Source organism: Panthera pardus, unplaced genomic scaffold (assembly GCF_024362965.1).
Source record: "Panthera pardus isolate Hobbes unplaced genomic scaffold, ASM2436296v1 HiC_scaffold_24, whole genome shotgun sequence".
NCBI lineage: Eukaryota > Metazoa > Chordata > Mammalia > Carnivora > Felidae > Panthera > Panthera pardus.
In genome coordinates this window covers 107902320-107915783 of record NW_026526810.1, presented here as the reverse complement: position 1 = coordinate 107915783, position 13464 = coordinate 107902320, and the positions used below count along the sequence as shown (strand labels likewise).

General features: G+C 42.2%; 1 long non-coding RNA gene across 4 annotated transcripts in view; it reads left to right on the top strand.

Moving 5' to 3' along the window:
* The first annotated feature begins 2996 nt into the window (after positions 1 to 2996).
* LOC109268239 (uncharacterized) overlaps positions 2997 to 13464 on the top strand; it is a 55894-nt gene continuing 45426 nt past the window's right edge. The window contains exons 1-3 of one of the 4 annotated variants that reach the window (XR_002080532.2): positions 3368 to 3735; positions 4453 to 4579; positions 6214 to 6395. This is a non-coding gene — a long non-coding RNA (uncharacterized LOC109268239). The other 3 variants (XR_008417251.1, XR_002080531.2, XR_002080533.2) reach the window with 3 other exon arrangements.

Here is a 13464-nt window from a genome sequence, read left to right as displayed (position 1 = left end):
TCGCCGGGGGGCATGTTTACTCCTGTGCCATAAAGGGATGATGTCCTTGCACATCGCCTTTTCCTTGATCTGGAGAATTTCTTCGGGGCAAATTAAGTTTTCCTCAGGCATTGGGGAACAAGAAAAGAAACTCCCAAATCCTACACTGGACACCGTGTGTGAGAAAACACCCCACTTTCGGAAATCCCAGCTCTTCACCAACAAAGGCCCAGCAGGGAGGTTCTTCAGGCTTGTTTGGTGATTTTTGTGGGAAGGGCCTGGGTGAGCAGACTAAGTATATTGGGAAGCACACAGGGAAAACATCTTGAAAAAGTGGTGTAAAGGTGTCCACTCCTAAGCAGTTCCTTGGACTTTACAATATTGTGAAGGCCCCACAGGCAGCCTTCCATCCCCTATCTGCTGCTTTCCTCTCCCATTAAGGAAATCAAGAAGCACCACAGTTGTCTTGTTCCCTCTTTCCCCCTTTTCCTTTGCTAATTGCTTTTACCATGATCTTTCTCTTAAGATCTGGTATGTAAAGATCAGAGAAGCCCATAGATAGCCAAGTGCCAACCCATGCACTCAGGCCACAGTTGGCCCCAGAAAATAACATCTCCTACTCTTTGCTAGAAAAAAATCTAGACGCTTCATCAGTTTATGCCAGCTAAAAGCCTCCATTTCTCCTACAATTGATGTAGGGCCTGCATTTATTAAGGTGTCAGAATAAGAGAATGTGAAATTTTCTCAAAAGATCACCCATCTTTGAATAAGGTCCTTATTTTACAGAAGAGGAATATGAAGCCAGAGGAAAAGAGACGAGTTGCCCAAGGTCACCCGGGTGATTAGTAGATGATCCTGGGCTGAACTTTAGTTATCCTGACTCCCAATTGAACAAACCCTCCTATTCACTCGCAGTTCAAAGGGTCGGGTAGGGACCATTATTTTTTTCTAAAGGTCATAAAGCCTGCATATCTCCATTTGTGACTGTGTGTGAGGATACAAGCTCCTGAGAGCAGGGACACTGTTTTTGACATTTGTAACAGTGCTAGATGAACACATGCTAAAAAATGTTTATTCAATGAAGAATGTTAAAACAGGCTCCACTTGGTATAGTTCAGGCTCCTCTAGTGGGCAGCACAGAGCCAGAAGCTTTAAAACAGCTCAGTTCTGGGGCCCCTGGGTGGCTCAGTCGGTTAAGTGTCTGACTTCAGCTCAGGTCATGATCTCACAGTCTGTGGGTTCGAGCCCCACATCGGGCTCTGTGCTGACAGCTCAGAGCCTGGAGCCTGCTTCCAATTCTGTGTCTCCCTCTCTCTCTGCCCTTCCCCTGCTCATGCTCTGTCTCTCTCTGTCGCAAAAATAAATAAAAACATTAAAAAAAAAATAAAAAAAAAACTTTTTAAACAGCTCAGTTCTTTGGCTCACTCCAGCTGCTTTTTCTATCAAACCAGGGGAGAAAGTGTTTTTGAACAAAATGTGCCACAGAACTCCTTCACAGCACCAACTGGATAAAGGGACCGGCAGAGAAGACTTTTATTAAAATCACTTACATCATCATTCGTTCATTGAACACTTATTAAGCACTTGCCATACACTAGAGACTTGTATAGATGTTGGAGATTCAAACAGTAGTACTCTCCTCTTTTCATGTTCCTTATATCCTTACATGCGTTGATCCTTGAACAATATGGGTTTGAACTGTGTGGGTCCACTTCTATGCTGATTTCTTACAGTACAGTACTGTAAATATTTTCTCATGATTTTCTTAACATTTTCTTTATTGTAAGAATGCAGTATATAATACACATATAAAATATGCGTTAATTGACTTTATGTTATTGGTAAGGCTTCCAGTCAACAGTAGGCTATTGATAGTTCAGTTTTTTTGTGGGGGAGGAGTGGCAAAAGTTACATGCAGATTTTCAACTACATGGGGTCAGCACCCCTAGCCCCCGTGTTGTTCAAAGTTCAGCTGTATAGTGAAGGCACTCTTTATACATTAAAAATAATAGACTGTGATGAGTACTTTGTGATATATATGAGTCCCAGGTGCTGAGGAGGGATTAATTCAACACTGCCTGTGGTGTCTAGAGGCTTCCTGAACCTGGTTTCCCTGGAGGTGCACTTTGTAGTTGTGGAAGTTCGCAGAATACTCAGGGAATGCTGTCTCCTCTAGACGGAGTATGGAGTAAATAGGGGATACAGGCAGGAAGGCAGCCTTTGACCTCAAAGTTGTAGTACAAAAGGCTTGATTGATATTCCTTGCTAAGAAAATCAGAATGAACACTGCAGGCAAGGGCAGAAGAATCCCACCATCTTTTGTATCTTAAATAACTTTCAGCATTGTCAAAGATGGACTTGAAAGTCACAATGAAGTTTCTTTCCTCTCCCCCACCCCATATTTGACCCTGTAGTCCTGTGAACATGAGTGTTACTGGAGCAGCCCTAAAAGCAGGAGTTCAGGACTTTCTCCTCTGGTGACCACTCAAGGGCTACTTTAATAGGTGGGAAGATAAAGGGTTAAACCAGGGACATTTCAGTGGCAAAACAGAAGCAAGGACAGATGGGAAGATTTCAGGGATAGCGTGGGAAATGTTATTCCGTGCCACTTGCGCTCTATTATGTCATCTCAAATAGTACTTGATAGGTGAGGCTTTCTCTGACCCATCCTGGCAAATGGTACATGTGGGGGCTGCTTCCTAAGCTACCGAAAGCACACGTTCGTGTGCCTGTTGGACTGCCAGCCTTGGTATCTTCTCATCTCTGTTCCGTTAGCCTTCCGATGACCCACAGAAGGGTGTGCTGGAGGGTCACTGAAGGAGAAAACAGACACTCATAGGTGACTGGATTACAGGCCATCTGGCAGTAAAAGCACTACCACCGAAAGCTCAATGATAGCAAGATACTACACGGATTACCATTCGATCTAATCTTTCATAGCACTTAAAAATTTTTACTTTTTAAATGAAGCCGGCAAGCTCTCCATCCCACAAGTATCCACGGAGGCTATGTGCAAGGGAGTGTTCTAAGAATTAGTCTGGGGTATGTTAAGTATCCTTTCCAGATCAGTTTGAACGCGACAGCGAACCCAATTCCGGTCTCTAAATCCCAATTGCGGGCCAAGGCGGCGGAACCAAAGCGTTGCCGCTTCATTTCCGGGCGGAGGCGCCAGTTTGTGGCGAGGGATCGATTGCTTTTGCCTGGCGGGGGTCGGTCCGGAGAGGACGGCGAGCTCGGCGACTGCGGGCCAGCCTGGCGGTGTACGGCGTCCTCGTCGCGGGGGAGCCCGAGCTGCTGAGATCCGGGAGGCGCGCTGGGCCCGCGTCGGACGGCTCGGTCGTGTTTGCACACGCGCTGGTGCGAGGTGATGGAGGTGGCGAGGTGAGAGCAGAGAGACGTGAGGAAGAGGTGGGCGGGCGGGTGCAGGGAACGGGTGTCGCAGTGGGCGGAAGAGCCGGACCCTGGCGCTCGAGGGATGGTCCGGGGAGTGGGAGTTTTAAGGCAGCCCGCGTCGAGGGCGACCCTTGCCGGAGGTAACAAAATTAACGTACGTCAGAGCCAGATTTTAACCCCGGTGTGGGTACTTGCCAAGCCTGCGGACTGCGGTCACGGGGGACTCGATGCGGTCGCTTAATAATTGTGCGATTTTCGGCCTCTCCCTGCGTCAGTCTCCTGGTTTGTGAAATGGACTTGATTCGTATTTCACGTAGCTGACCAAAGGATGTATGAAGCGTTCAGCCCAACGTCTGCCAAATGGTAGGGATTCCCAAAGCGATGGCTGTGTTGTTCTTTGTGCCAGTACTGCTCACTTGATACTCTTGTGTTCTGGGTTCCCTTCTACACCGAGTGCCCTGAGAATGAGGACTTTGTTCCATTGCTCCAGGGAGTGCAAGTTGACGTTGGTATAACGATGGAACGATTAGGCCTTGGAACCAGTTAGACCTCAGTTGGAATCCACACCACTCCTTTGATTTGCGGCGTGACCTTGTGCAGGTTGTTTTCCGTGGCCGCCTTGTCCATAAACACAATAATTTGGATAAAGCTGTGGGCGGCGAGGTAGGCCTTCCAATCGGAGTTAAGTCCAATTATACTAATTAGGCCGTGGACAAAGGCCATTTAATTGTAAACCCAACATGGTGTGCGTTTGGGAAGGATTATAAAATTATAAAATCTTTGGTCGTGTGTCAAATATACTAACTAACCTGTTGGCATAGTTGGAGTCAGGCAGACAGAAAATATGTGCTCATAACATAGCAAAATTACTGGAATGAACTCAAGTCATGCATCCACTTTTCCTTGTAGTAATATTATATTAAAGAGCAGCATGTTATTGCATAAAGCCCATAATTACTATAACATCTTCAAGGTAGATTATATCCTCTGATAAATGTTGCTAATCTTTATGGAACAACATTCAGAAGAGGGTTTTAAAGTACCAGGGACACACTAATAATTTTCTCCTTTCCTTCTCAGATAATGCTCTTGAAAACATACGGATTTTGGTGCTTCAGCTTCTTCTCTGTTCCTCAGTTTCCCTTGCTGAGATCATCAGTGACCTGCTGCTTTCTAAATCTAGTATTTTCTCATCTGTAGCCAACCTGTTAGCTGCATTAGTTATGTCCGCAACCTTAATTCCTTTTTGCTGTGTAGGAAAATATATGCACAATTTCCAGTGATTAGAATGTGGATATCTTTGGGAGTGGTGGGGGATCATCCTTCTTACCACAAGAATATTTTTATTGTTTTGGGGGAAGTCCTATCTAAGTGTGACAGGAAAAAGGTGGAAATATCTCACAAATAAGGATCAACATTATCATCATAATCTTCCATTAAAAAAATAAGACATCTTAAATATGTTTGAAAAGCAAATGATAAGCTTTTACATATACATCATCGTATACATCATCTCCCTAAAATAGTTAAGGAGCACCTGGGTGGCTCAGTTGGTTGAGCGTCTGACTTCAGCTCAGGTCATGAACTAGCAGTTAATGGGTTTGAGTCCCATGTTGGGCTCTGTGCTGACAGCTCAGAGCCTGGAGCCTACTTCCGATTCTGTGTCTTCCCCCCTCTCTCTCTCTGCCCCTCCCCTGCTCGTGCTCTCTCTCTCTCAAAAATAAATAAACATTTAAAAAAACCTTTTTAAATTGTTAAATAATGAGATAAAAATTATCCACAAGGTACCACTGGACACTTAAATTCTTTTCAAACTTAATGAAATACGAGTCAGTGAGAATTTAAATAGTATTTTTTATGTGTTGGATTGTCAAAGATTAAAACATTTGATAATGTATAATTAGTGAAATGATTAGTGAAGATGTCTACAAATATGCACACTGTTGGTATTAATAAATTTGAGATGAATTTGATACATTTATCAGAATTTAAAATGGGTATGCCTTTTGACCTCACATTTCCGCCTCTGCAAAGTAAATATTTATCAGATGTTCTTTACAGTGTTATTTGTAATTTTGAAGAAACGAAAAAAGGAGGTAGTTTATTTATCTAAAAGAAAGCTTTGTCCTTTGTTTATTTATATCTATGTGTTAGGATGATATCACTTTAAAAATACATGGGGGACGGGGCACCTGAGTGGCTCAGTTGGTTGGGCGTCCGGCTTCGGCTCAGGTCACGATCTCACGGTCCGTGAGTTCGAGCCCCGCGTCGGGCTCTGGGCTGATGGCCCAGAGCCTGGAGCCTGCTTCCGATTCTGTGTCTCCCTCTCTCTCTGCCCCTCCCCCGTTCATGCTCTGTCTCTCTCTGTCTCAAAAATAAATAAACGTTAAAAAAAAAAAATTTAAAAATACATGGGGAGAGGACTTCTAGTTCTGACCAAGACGGAGCGTGAGTGCCCCCTAGTACTCCCTCTGAACAACTAAAGTCCCCGGACATAATATAGCAGACAATTATAGAAGGACTTTAAACGGGAAAAGAAGATACCAGACTGCCTAGGAACCTCATAAAATTCAGTTAAGCAATGAGATGAAGTGGTCTTCTGGCTTTGGGATAACGGATATTTCCCTCATTTCTTATTGCTGACAGATCTTTTGGCAAATAGCGAAGTGTATTAAAAAAAAAAAGTCCTTGGGGTGCCTGGGTGGTTCAGTCGGTTGAGTGTCTTACTCTTGATTTTGGCTCAGGCCATGATCTCAGGGTCAAGCCCCATGTCGGGCCTCCCTAAGCATGGAGCCTATGACTCCATGAGATTCATATTCTCTCTCTCTCTTTGTCTCTCAGCAACAACAACAAAAAGGAGTTCTTTATGGCGAAGTCAGACCATCCTAGGCCTCTTGAGAGTTACTCCTTCCTTTTTGGAATGAATGCCCTGTGGGCAGGATGGCTGAAAACCAGAGGATAGTCCCTGCAGAGTCCTGTGCTTCTGAAGAAACACTCTTATTATGAAAGCTGTATCGAAGCAGGTGAGAAATATAATAATTTTTATTAACAAGTCTAATCTACTTGAAAGGCACTGACATAGAGGTTGTTGGGACCCTTGGCTCACATAGCAGTTTCTGAAGAAATCCTTTTATTATTATTTATTTTTATTTTTATTTTTTGAAGAAATCCTTTTGAAAAGCAGTGGAATTTAAATTGCTCAGACCATGGTAAGGGGTATGGGGACTTTGGAAAAGAAGAATATGTGAGACAGATCATGGTCTCTCAAGCAGGGCATTACAGGGCAAGGAAGAGGAGGGCTGGGGTGGTCACAGTGGAATCTATCTTTCTGGGTCCTTTTAGTCATTTGTATCATCTGCTCAGTCTTTGGAAATGGTATAATTCACTTTGGCATCAGTAAACCTCTACTTTCCAGTTCTACAGGATTTCTAGCTCAGTGTTTGAAAAGAGATCGAATTCCTTGTCAATTCCTTGACAAAGCCAGGTTTCTCCAAAACGTCATGCCCTTGTCTTGCCCTCCCTTCCTCAGCTTTCCCCACTCTCTATTTCCATCCATTTCCCTGCGGGTCTTCCTGTTTAGCAGCAGCAATACTGTAATACCAGTGCCCAGAATCCAGTGTTGGTGAGTGAGATCTGTGATACAGTCTGCAGTGCCTGGGCCTGTCAGAAGCAACGCCCATATCTGCCCTGGACCATCTGTGGAGCCAGGTTTGTTCTGGCCTCAGAGTGACTGTGGTTGGCTCTCTGACCTTCCCAGATTGTGCGAGCAGCTTAGATCACTAAGAATCTGTTTCACACTTGAAAGCAGTAACCTAGACTGATATAAACGTTTATAAAGCATCTGCTAGCTGACAGGATCTGGTGCTGCAGAAATGACCAAGGAATTTACAGTGGAGTGGGGGAAAACCGACAACTAAGGAAATAACTACAGGGCTTCCACAGTCAATAGTGATAGACCAGGTAATTCAGATCAAACTCTGAGAAAACCAGAAAATCTAGGTCGATTTTACAATAGAAAATCTACTTGAGGCATACAAGATATAATAAGATAAAGGATTATCAGGCTGTGAATGGAGAGAAGAAAGGAATCCAGAGAGCTGAGTATGGAATTTGGTGTTGTTTTTCCCGTGGGAGTATTTCTGCCATAGGCTGAATGTTCGTATCTCCCCCCGCAAATTCACGTTGAAACCTAATCCTCATGTGATCATGGTCTTTGGAGGTGGGGCCTTTGGGAGGTGGTTAGGTCATGAGGGTGGAGCCCTCATGAATGGGATCAGTGCCCTTATAAAAGCTCCACAGGGGCGCCTGGGTGGCTCAGTCGGTTAAGCATCCGACTTTGGCTCAGGTCATGATCTCGCAATTGGTGGGTTCGAGCCCTGGGTTGGGTTCTGTATGGACAGTTCAGAGCCTGGAGCCTGCTTCAGATTCTGTGTGTGTGTGTCTCTCTTTATGTCTCTCTCTGCCCCTCTCCTGCTCATACTCTGACTCTCTCTCTCTCATAAATAATAAATATACGTTAAAAATTTTAAATAAAAAATTTAAAAAACATTATTTCAGGGTGCCTGGGTAGCTCAGTCCGCTAAGCATCCGACTCTACGCTGACAGCACAGAGCCTGCTTGGGATTCTCTGTCTCCCTCTTTCTCTGCCCCTCGCTCACACTTTCTCTTTCAAAAATAAACACACACACACACACACATTATCTCAGTCCCTGAATTTGGATCAAGGTATTTTGGATTACCCTTGACTCTAGCCACTGGCAGGAAAAGAAAAAGTGAAATTCTTTCTGGAGAATGTTAACACTGTTAGGTCACAGATTAATTCTAATTTTGGAAATGTAATGTTAGATAAAATTTGAAAAGAAATAACTAGGCACACAAAGAGACAAGGTAACATGTAACATAAACAAGAATCAGCAGAAACAACAAATATTAGGTTCATGAGGACTCTAGCTGTTGGAGTTACCAGCCAGAGACTTAGAAAACTGTGTTAATAGATTTAAGATGATAAAAGTTAAGATTTTTAATTTTGGCAGAGAACTGGAACTATCAAAGACATAGTAGATTAGAAAAAGAGCCAAAAGATACTGTAATATGAAAAAATAGTAACAAATACTTAAAACTTAGTGGGTAAAATAATGAGAAACAGAGCACAACTGAACAGAGAATTACCGAACTGAAAGAAAGTTCTGAAAAAAATATCCTGAATAAAACATGGAGACCCAAAATGATGAAAAATAGTGATGAGAAGGTAAAATACAAAGAAGATGCCACGAGAATGTCTAATCTACATATAACCGTTAAAGGCGAGTGGAAGGAGTGGAAGAATGAATCTCGCAGACAACAGAGAGTGAACAAAGCGATAAGAGTTTATCGAGGGAAAGTATAAAGCTCTCGAGAGTGAGAGAGGTCCTGACTGGGTAGCCGTCAAGGATTTTTGTCCCTGACCTTATCAGAGAGTTTGTGAAGCTCCACTCATGGCGCCTAGCCCAGGCAGGTCTGGAATATGTCGCTTCTTCAGCCTCCCACTTGCACCTGCAGTCTGCCTCCCTGAGGCTCCCTTATCTCTCCTCGCCTAATGTCAACCCTTTCCCTATTCATAACCGAAGTTCTGGAAAGCAAGTCCAAAATGAATGGGGCAGAAGCTACGTTTGAAAAAACTAATGGTTAAGAATTTGCCAAATCTCATGAAAGATATCAAGCTGCAAATTCAAGAATTGTTACAAACTACATCCAGAATAGTAATAGCAGTAATAGTCCTAAGTGCATATCACAAACAATTTGCTGAAAACCAATGATAAGGAAAATAACTATAAAAACAGTGAGGGAATATCTTTAGGTTGTCTAGCTACCAATAGTACTAAAAATGGAGGGGAAAATTTTTCTTCTGATGCCAGATTATAAGAAAACCTACAACAAATGTCAGGCTTAATGGCGAAATGTTGCAGTCATTCCCTTTGAGATTAGATCAGGGATTCCCACACTATCCCTACCACTTATATTCAACAATGTACTGGAAGTCCTAGCCAATCCAGTAAAGCAAGAAAATGAAAATAATTGTTAACAGATCGGAAAGAAAATTTTAAATGTCATTATTTGAATGTGATTGTGTGAAAAACCCAAAAAGCTCCACAAATGAGTTTTTAGAATTAATGAGTTTAACAAGTTTGCATTTCAAGATCAAAAGACAAAAATCAATTGTATTCTATATACCAGGGTAAAAAAATGAAAGTTAGTTTTAGAAAGAATACCATATATATTAGCATAAAAATAGCCAGTATTTTGCATCAAATAAAAGGCATTCAAGAACTAAAATAGAAAATATTATTGAGGCTAAAAAGTGACCTAAAATAAATGTATGATGTACCTACCATTTCATGGATTATAGGATTCGAAATCATACAGATATCTCAATCCAGCATGATCTATAAATTCAATGTACACTGGTGACATTCCCAGCAACTATTTTGTGAAATTTGAGAAGATGATTCTAAAGTTTATGATGGAAATTCACAGGGCTGAGATTTGCCCAAGACGGTAATTAAGGTATATGTGCAAGGATAGACAAATAGCCAAGGTCAAAAAATAATGCAGATTACAGGGAGAAGACCCATACATATCAATACCTGATTTATGAAAACAATTAAAAACACAAGGTAAAGGAAGAACTTCTAGGTATATAGTGCTAGGACAAAGAAATGTGCACGTGCCAAAAAAAAAAAAAAAAAAGATTCCTATCCTATTACCACATAAAATCAGTATTTCATTAGCTATACATCTCCATGTAAGGGATTATTAAAATTTTAGGTAATATTAGATAATATATTAGTTAAGAGCAGAAAAATAATGTTTTAAGTGTATTTATTTTTGAGAGAGAGTCAGCGCATATGCGAGGTGGGGAGAGGCAGAGAGAGAGAGAGAATCCCAAGCAAGCTTTGCACTGTCAGCACAGAGCCCTACATGGGGCTTGAACCCACAAACTGTGAGATCGAGACCTGAGCTGAAATCAAGAGTCCGGTGCTTAACTGGCTGAAACACCTAGGTGCCCCCAGAAAAATAATTATTAAATAGGATATAAAACAATTTACTATAAAGGAAAATATTGATAAATTGGGTAATACCAAAATGAAGAACTTAGGTTCATCAAAAGATAATTTTAAGAAAGAGAAAAGACAAGCTTTAAACTGGGAGAAGATATTTGCTACACATAAAGTCAATAAAGGGCTTGTGTCCATAATATAAAATGGACTTATGAATTATGAATCAAAAGTAGAAGGACAAAGCTTTCACAAAGGAGGATATCCAAATTGCCAATACAAATGTGAAAAGGGCTCAGCCTCATTAATCAGAGAAAGAAATGCAAATTAAAACCACAATGAGATACCACTACACATGTAGCAGAATGGCTAAAATATTTTTTTAAAAGAGGAAAATGGTAGGAATTGGCAAGGATGTGGAATAACTAAAAATCTCACACACTGCTGATGGGGTATAAATTGGCACAGTCAATTTGGAAACAGAAACGTGTGCTTGTGCATCAAGATACGTGCATGAGATTGTTCATCGCCGCATACTTCACAGCAGTAAAAAACTAGCATCAGCCAAAAAATCTATTATCAGTAGAATGAAAAACACATGAGGAAGGGTGAGGATGCTAACTGAGGCATATAGAGCTGGAGCAGAACATGAAACTAACCAGATAGGATGACAGATTAGAAGTGGCATTGACAAAGAGCGTGAAACTTCAGTGAGTGAGGTTCCAAGATTTCTGACTTGTGCTGGTCACCAGTATGGGGGAAATAGAAGACAGAACAGGTTGATCTCATTGTGTTGGTTTAACAAACGTTACTGAGCACCATTTATATCCTAGGCACTCTGTAGGATCTGGAAATAAACTGTGAGTAAGAGTGCACAGTCAGCTGAGTCTTCATTTGAGCTTTACAATGGCCTTTTGAAACCGGACAGTCATTTACATCTGACAGATGGGCTTTTGTGGCTCTGAAATGTCCTCCTAGTTGATGGTGAATCTGAGACTCAACTCAAGCCTTTTTGCCTCAGCGCTTTTTCTTCAGCCAAATGAGGAGAGGATGTGGATGGGAACAGTGTGTGAGGCCTCTGAGGAGCACATTTCCCCACCCCAGAGGTGCCTGTAACAGCCAGAGACTCAAAGCTCATGAACAAGCTTATGTTCACTGTAGGCAAGCCAGGGCAGGGTGACCAGCCAGCTCTCCTGTTTCGCAGGCTTCTGTAACAACCATCAACTTCTCTTATTGCTCCTCCTGGCCTAGTTCATTTCATCCAAGTGTTTTCCATCAATTATTTGGATGGCTGTTGAGTCGTGGGCACTGAGCAAATTATCAGAAATACACACACACACACACACACACACACACACACACACACAGAGACACATTGTATGCCTGCAAGGAACTCTCATCTGTGGATAAAGGCAGATCTATAGGCCAGTGAGAGAAATGGAGGGTTTGGGGACTTTGAGAGTGATAAGAGCATGACATAGGAAGCACAGAGGAGGAAGTGATCAGTTCTGGGAATTTAACCTTGAAAAGGGGTAGTGTTACTTTCAGGACAACTGAGCAGATACTCAGGAAAGATAACAGGTCTAACTAAGCCACAGAGCCACCACAGTCTGTTGTGTTAGAGGAAACTTTCTGAGGTCTTGGTATTTGCATGTTTGTATTAGTAAGCAGCAGCTGATTATGTTGAAATATAAGGCAAGATCAATATTCTTAAGAAGGTGGAAGTATGAAGAGGATAGAAGACAAATGAGTATATGCTTCAAAGGAGGCTTGGTAAAAAAAATCAGAGTAAAACCAAAACCCGTACAGGTTTTATCCTGAAATGGCATCATACATAGAACGCAAGGGAAGAAAATTTTTCAAGAAGACAGTATCCACCTGTGCCAGATGCTTGAGACTTTATGTGAGAAGAGAATAGAGAACTGATTATTGAGTTTGGCCATGTGAAGGTTGTCAGGGTTTACGAAAGTCATTTCCAAGGAGGAATAGAGATAAGGGTGACTTAGAGTGGATTGAAGAGAGAATGGGAAGTAAGGAAGTGAAAACAGCTAATGTGGAAAACTTCTGAGAAGTATTTTGCAGTTAAGGGAGGTAGAGAATGGAGTGGTAATTAGAGAGAGAAGACTAAGTTGGTTAAGGTCATAAACCTTTTTCACATTGGCAGTGGAAACCCTTGAAGATTTCAGAATCAGAAAATTCACTGAACGTGTAGGGCGAAAGGGGCAGTAATAATTTGGAGAAGGTGAAGTTGAGAGACTGGTGGCCACCAGGATAGAAATTAAACAGAAATGAAAGCTGTCTTAGAAAAATGGTGATCTTTGCTGAAAGATTTTCAGCAAAATACCCAAGTCACTTGCTTGGAGACAAAAGTGTGGACATGAAAGGAATCTAAAAGGAAACTAACACCCAAGAAAGGAGTTAAGGCATATGTCTTACGTGGAAAGAAATGATATTAAATGTACGCACATATATTTATACATTTATGCACCAGGAGCATACATTGTACTGGAGGACACCGTGGTTAAGGGCCCTGGGTAGAGATCGTCTGAGAAGTTTGTTCGGTTTGCTTCTTGGTCTTCAACAGCCCCATCTGGTAAATGGTAGGACCTTAGGCTTTCCTCAGTCATGCCCCTCAGGTGTTCCCAAAAGGACAGGGCCATGGTACACATTGTCAGAACTTGCCCTCTGTTCTGGGGGACATCAGTGTAGACTGCTGGGCTCATGGGGCCTTTGCTCTGCACTTCTGTCCGGTGGTCATCTTGAGTCTGTCTCCTCTCACCTTCTCCTCTGCACATCTGTGGTCCTCAGTCGGCCAGCTCTCCCAACATTCCTGTTGCGGGGGAGCTGGCTTGTTATGCTCCAACTCTGGTTAGGATTTGGATACCTGCTCTCCATGTTGCTGCCACCCAGAGCCAGTTTTGTCTCTTAGCTGCTGCTACGACCTCGGGCAAATTACTTAATTTCTCTGTGCTTTTGATGTCTCACTTAGGAAATGGTAAAAATATTACTGCTTACCTTATAGGTTTGCCTTGAGCATCATTAAATAAGTTACTATAGA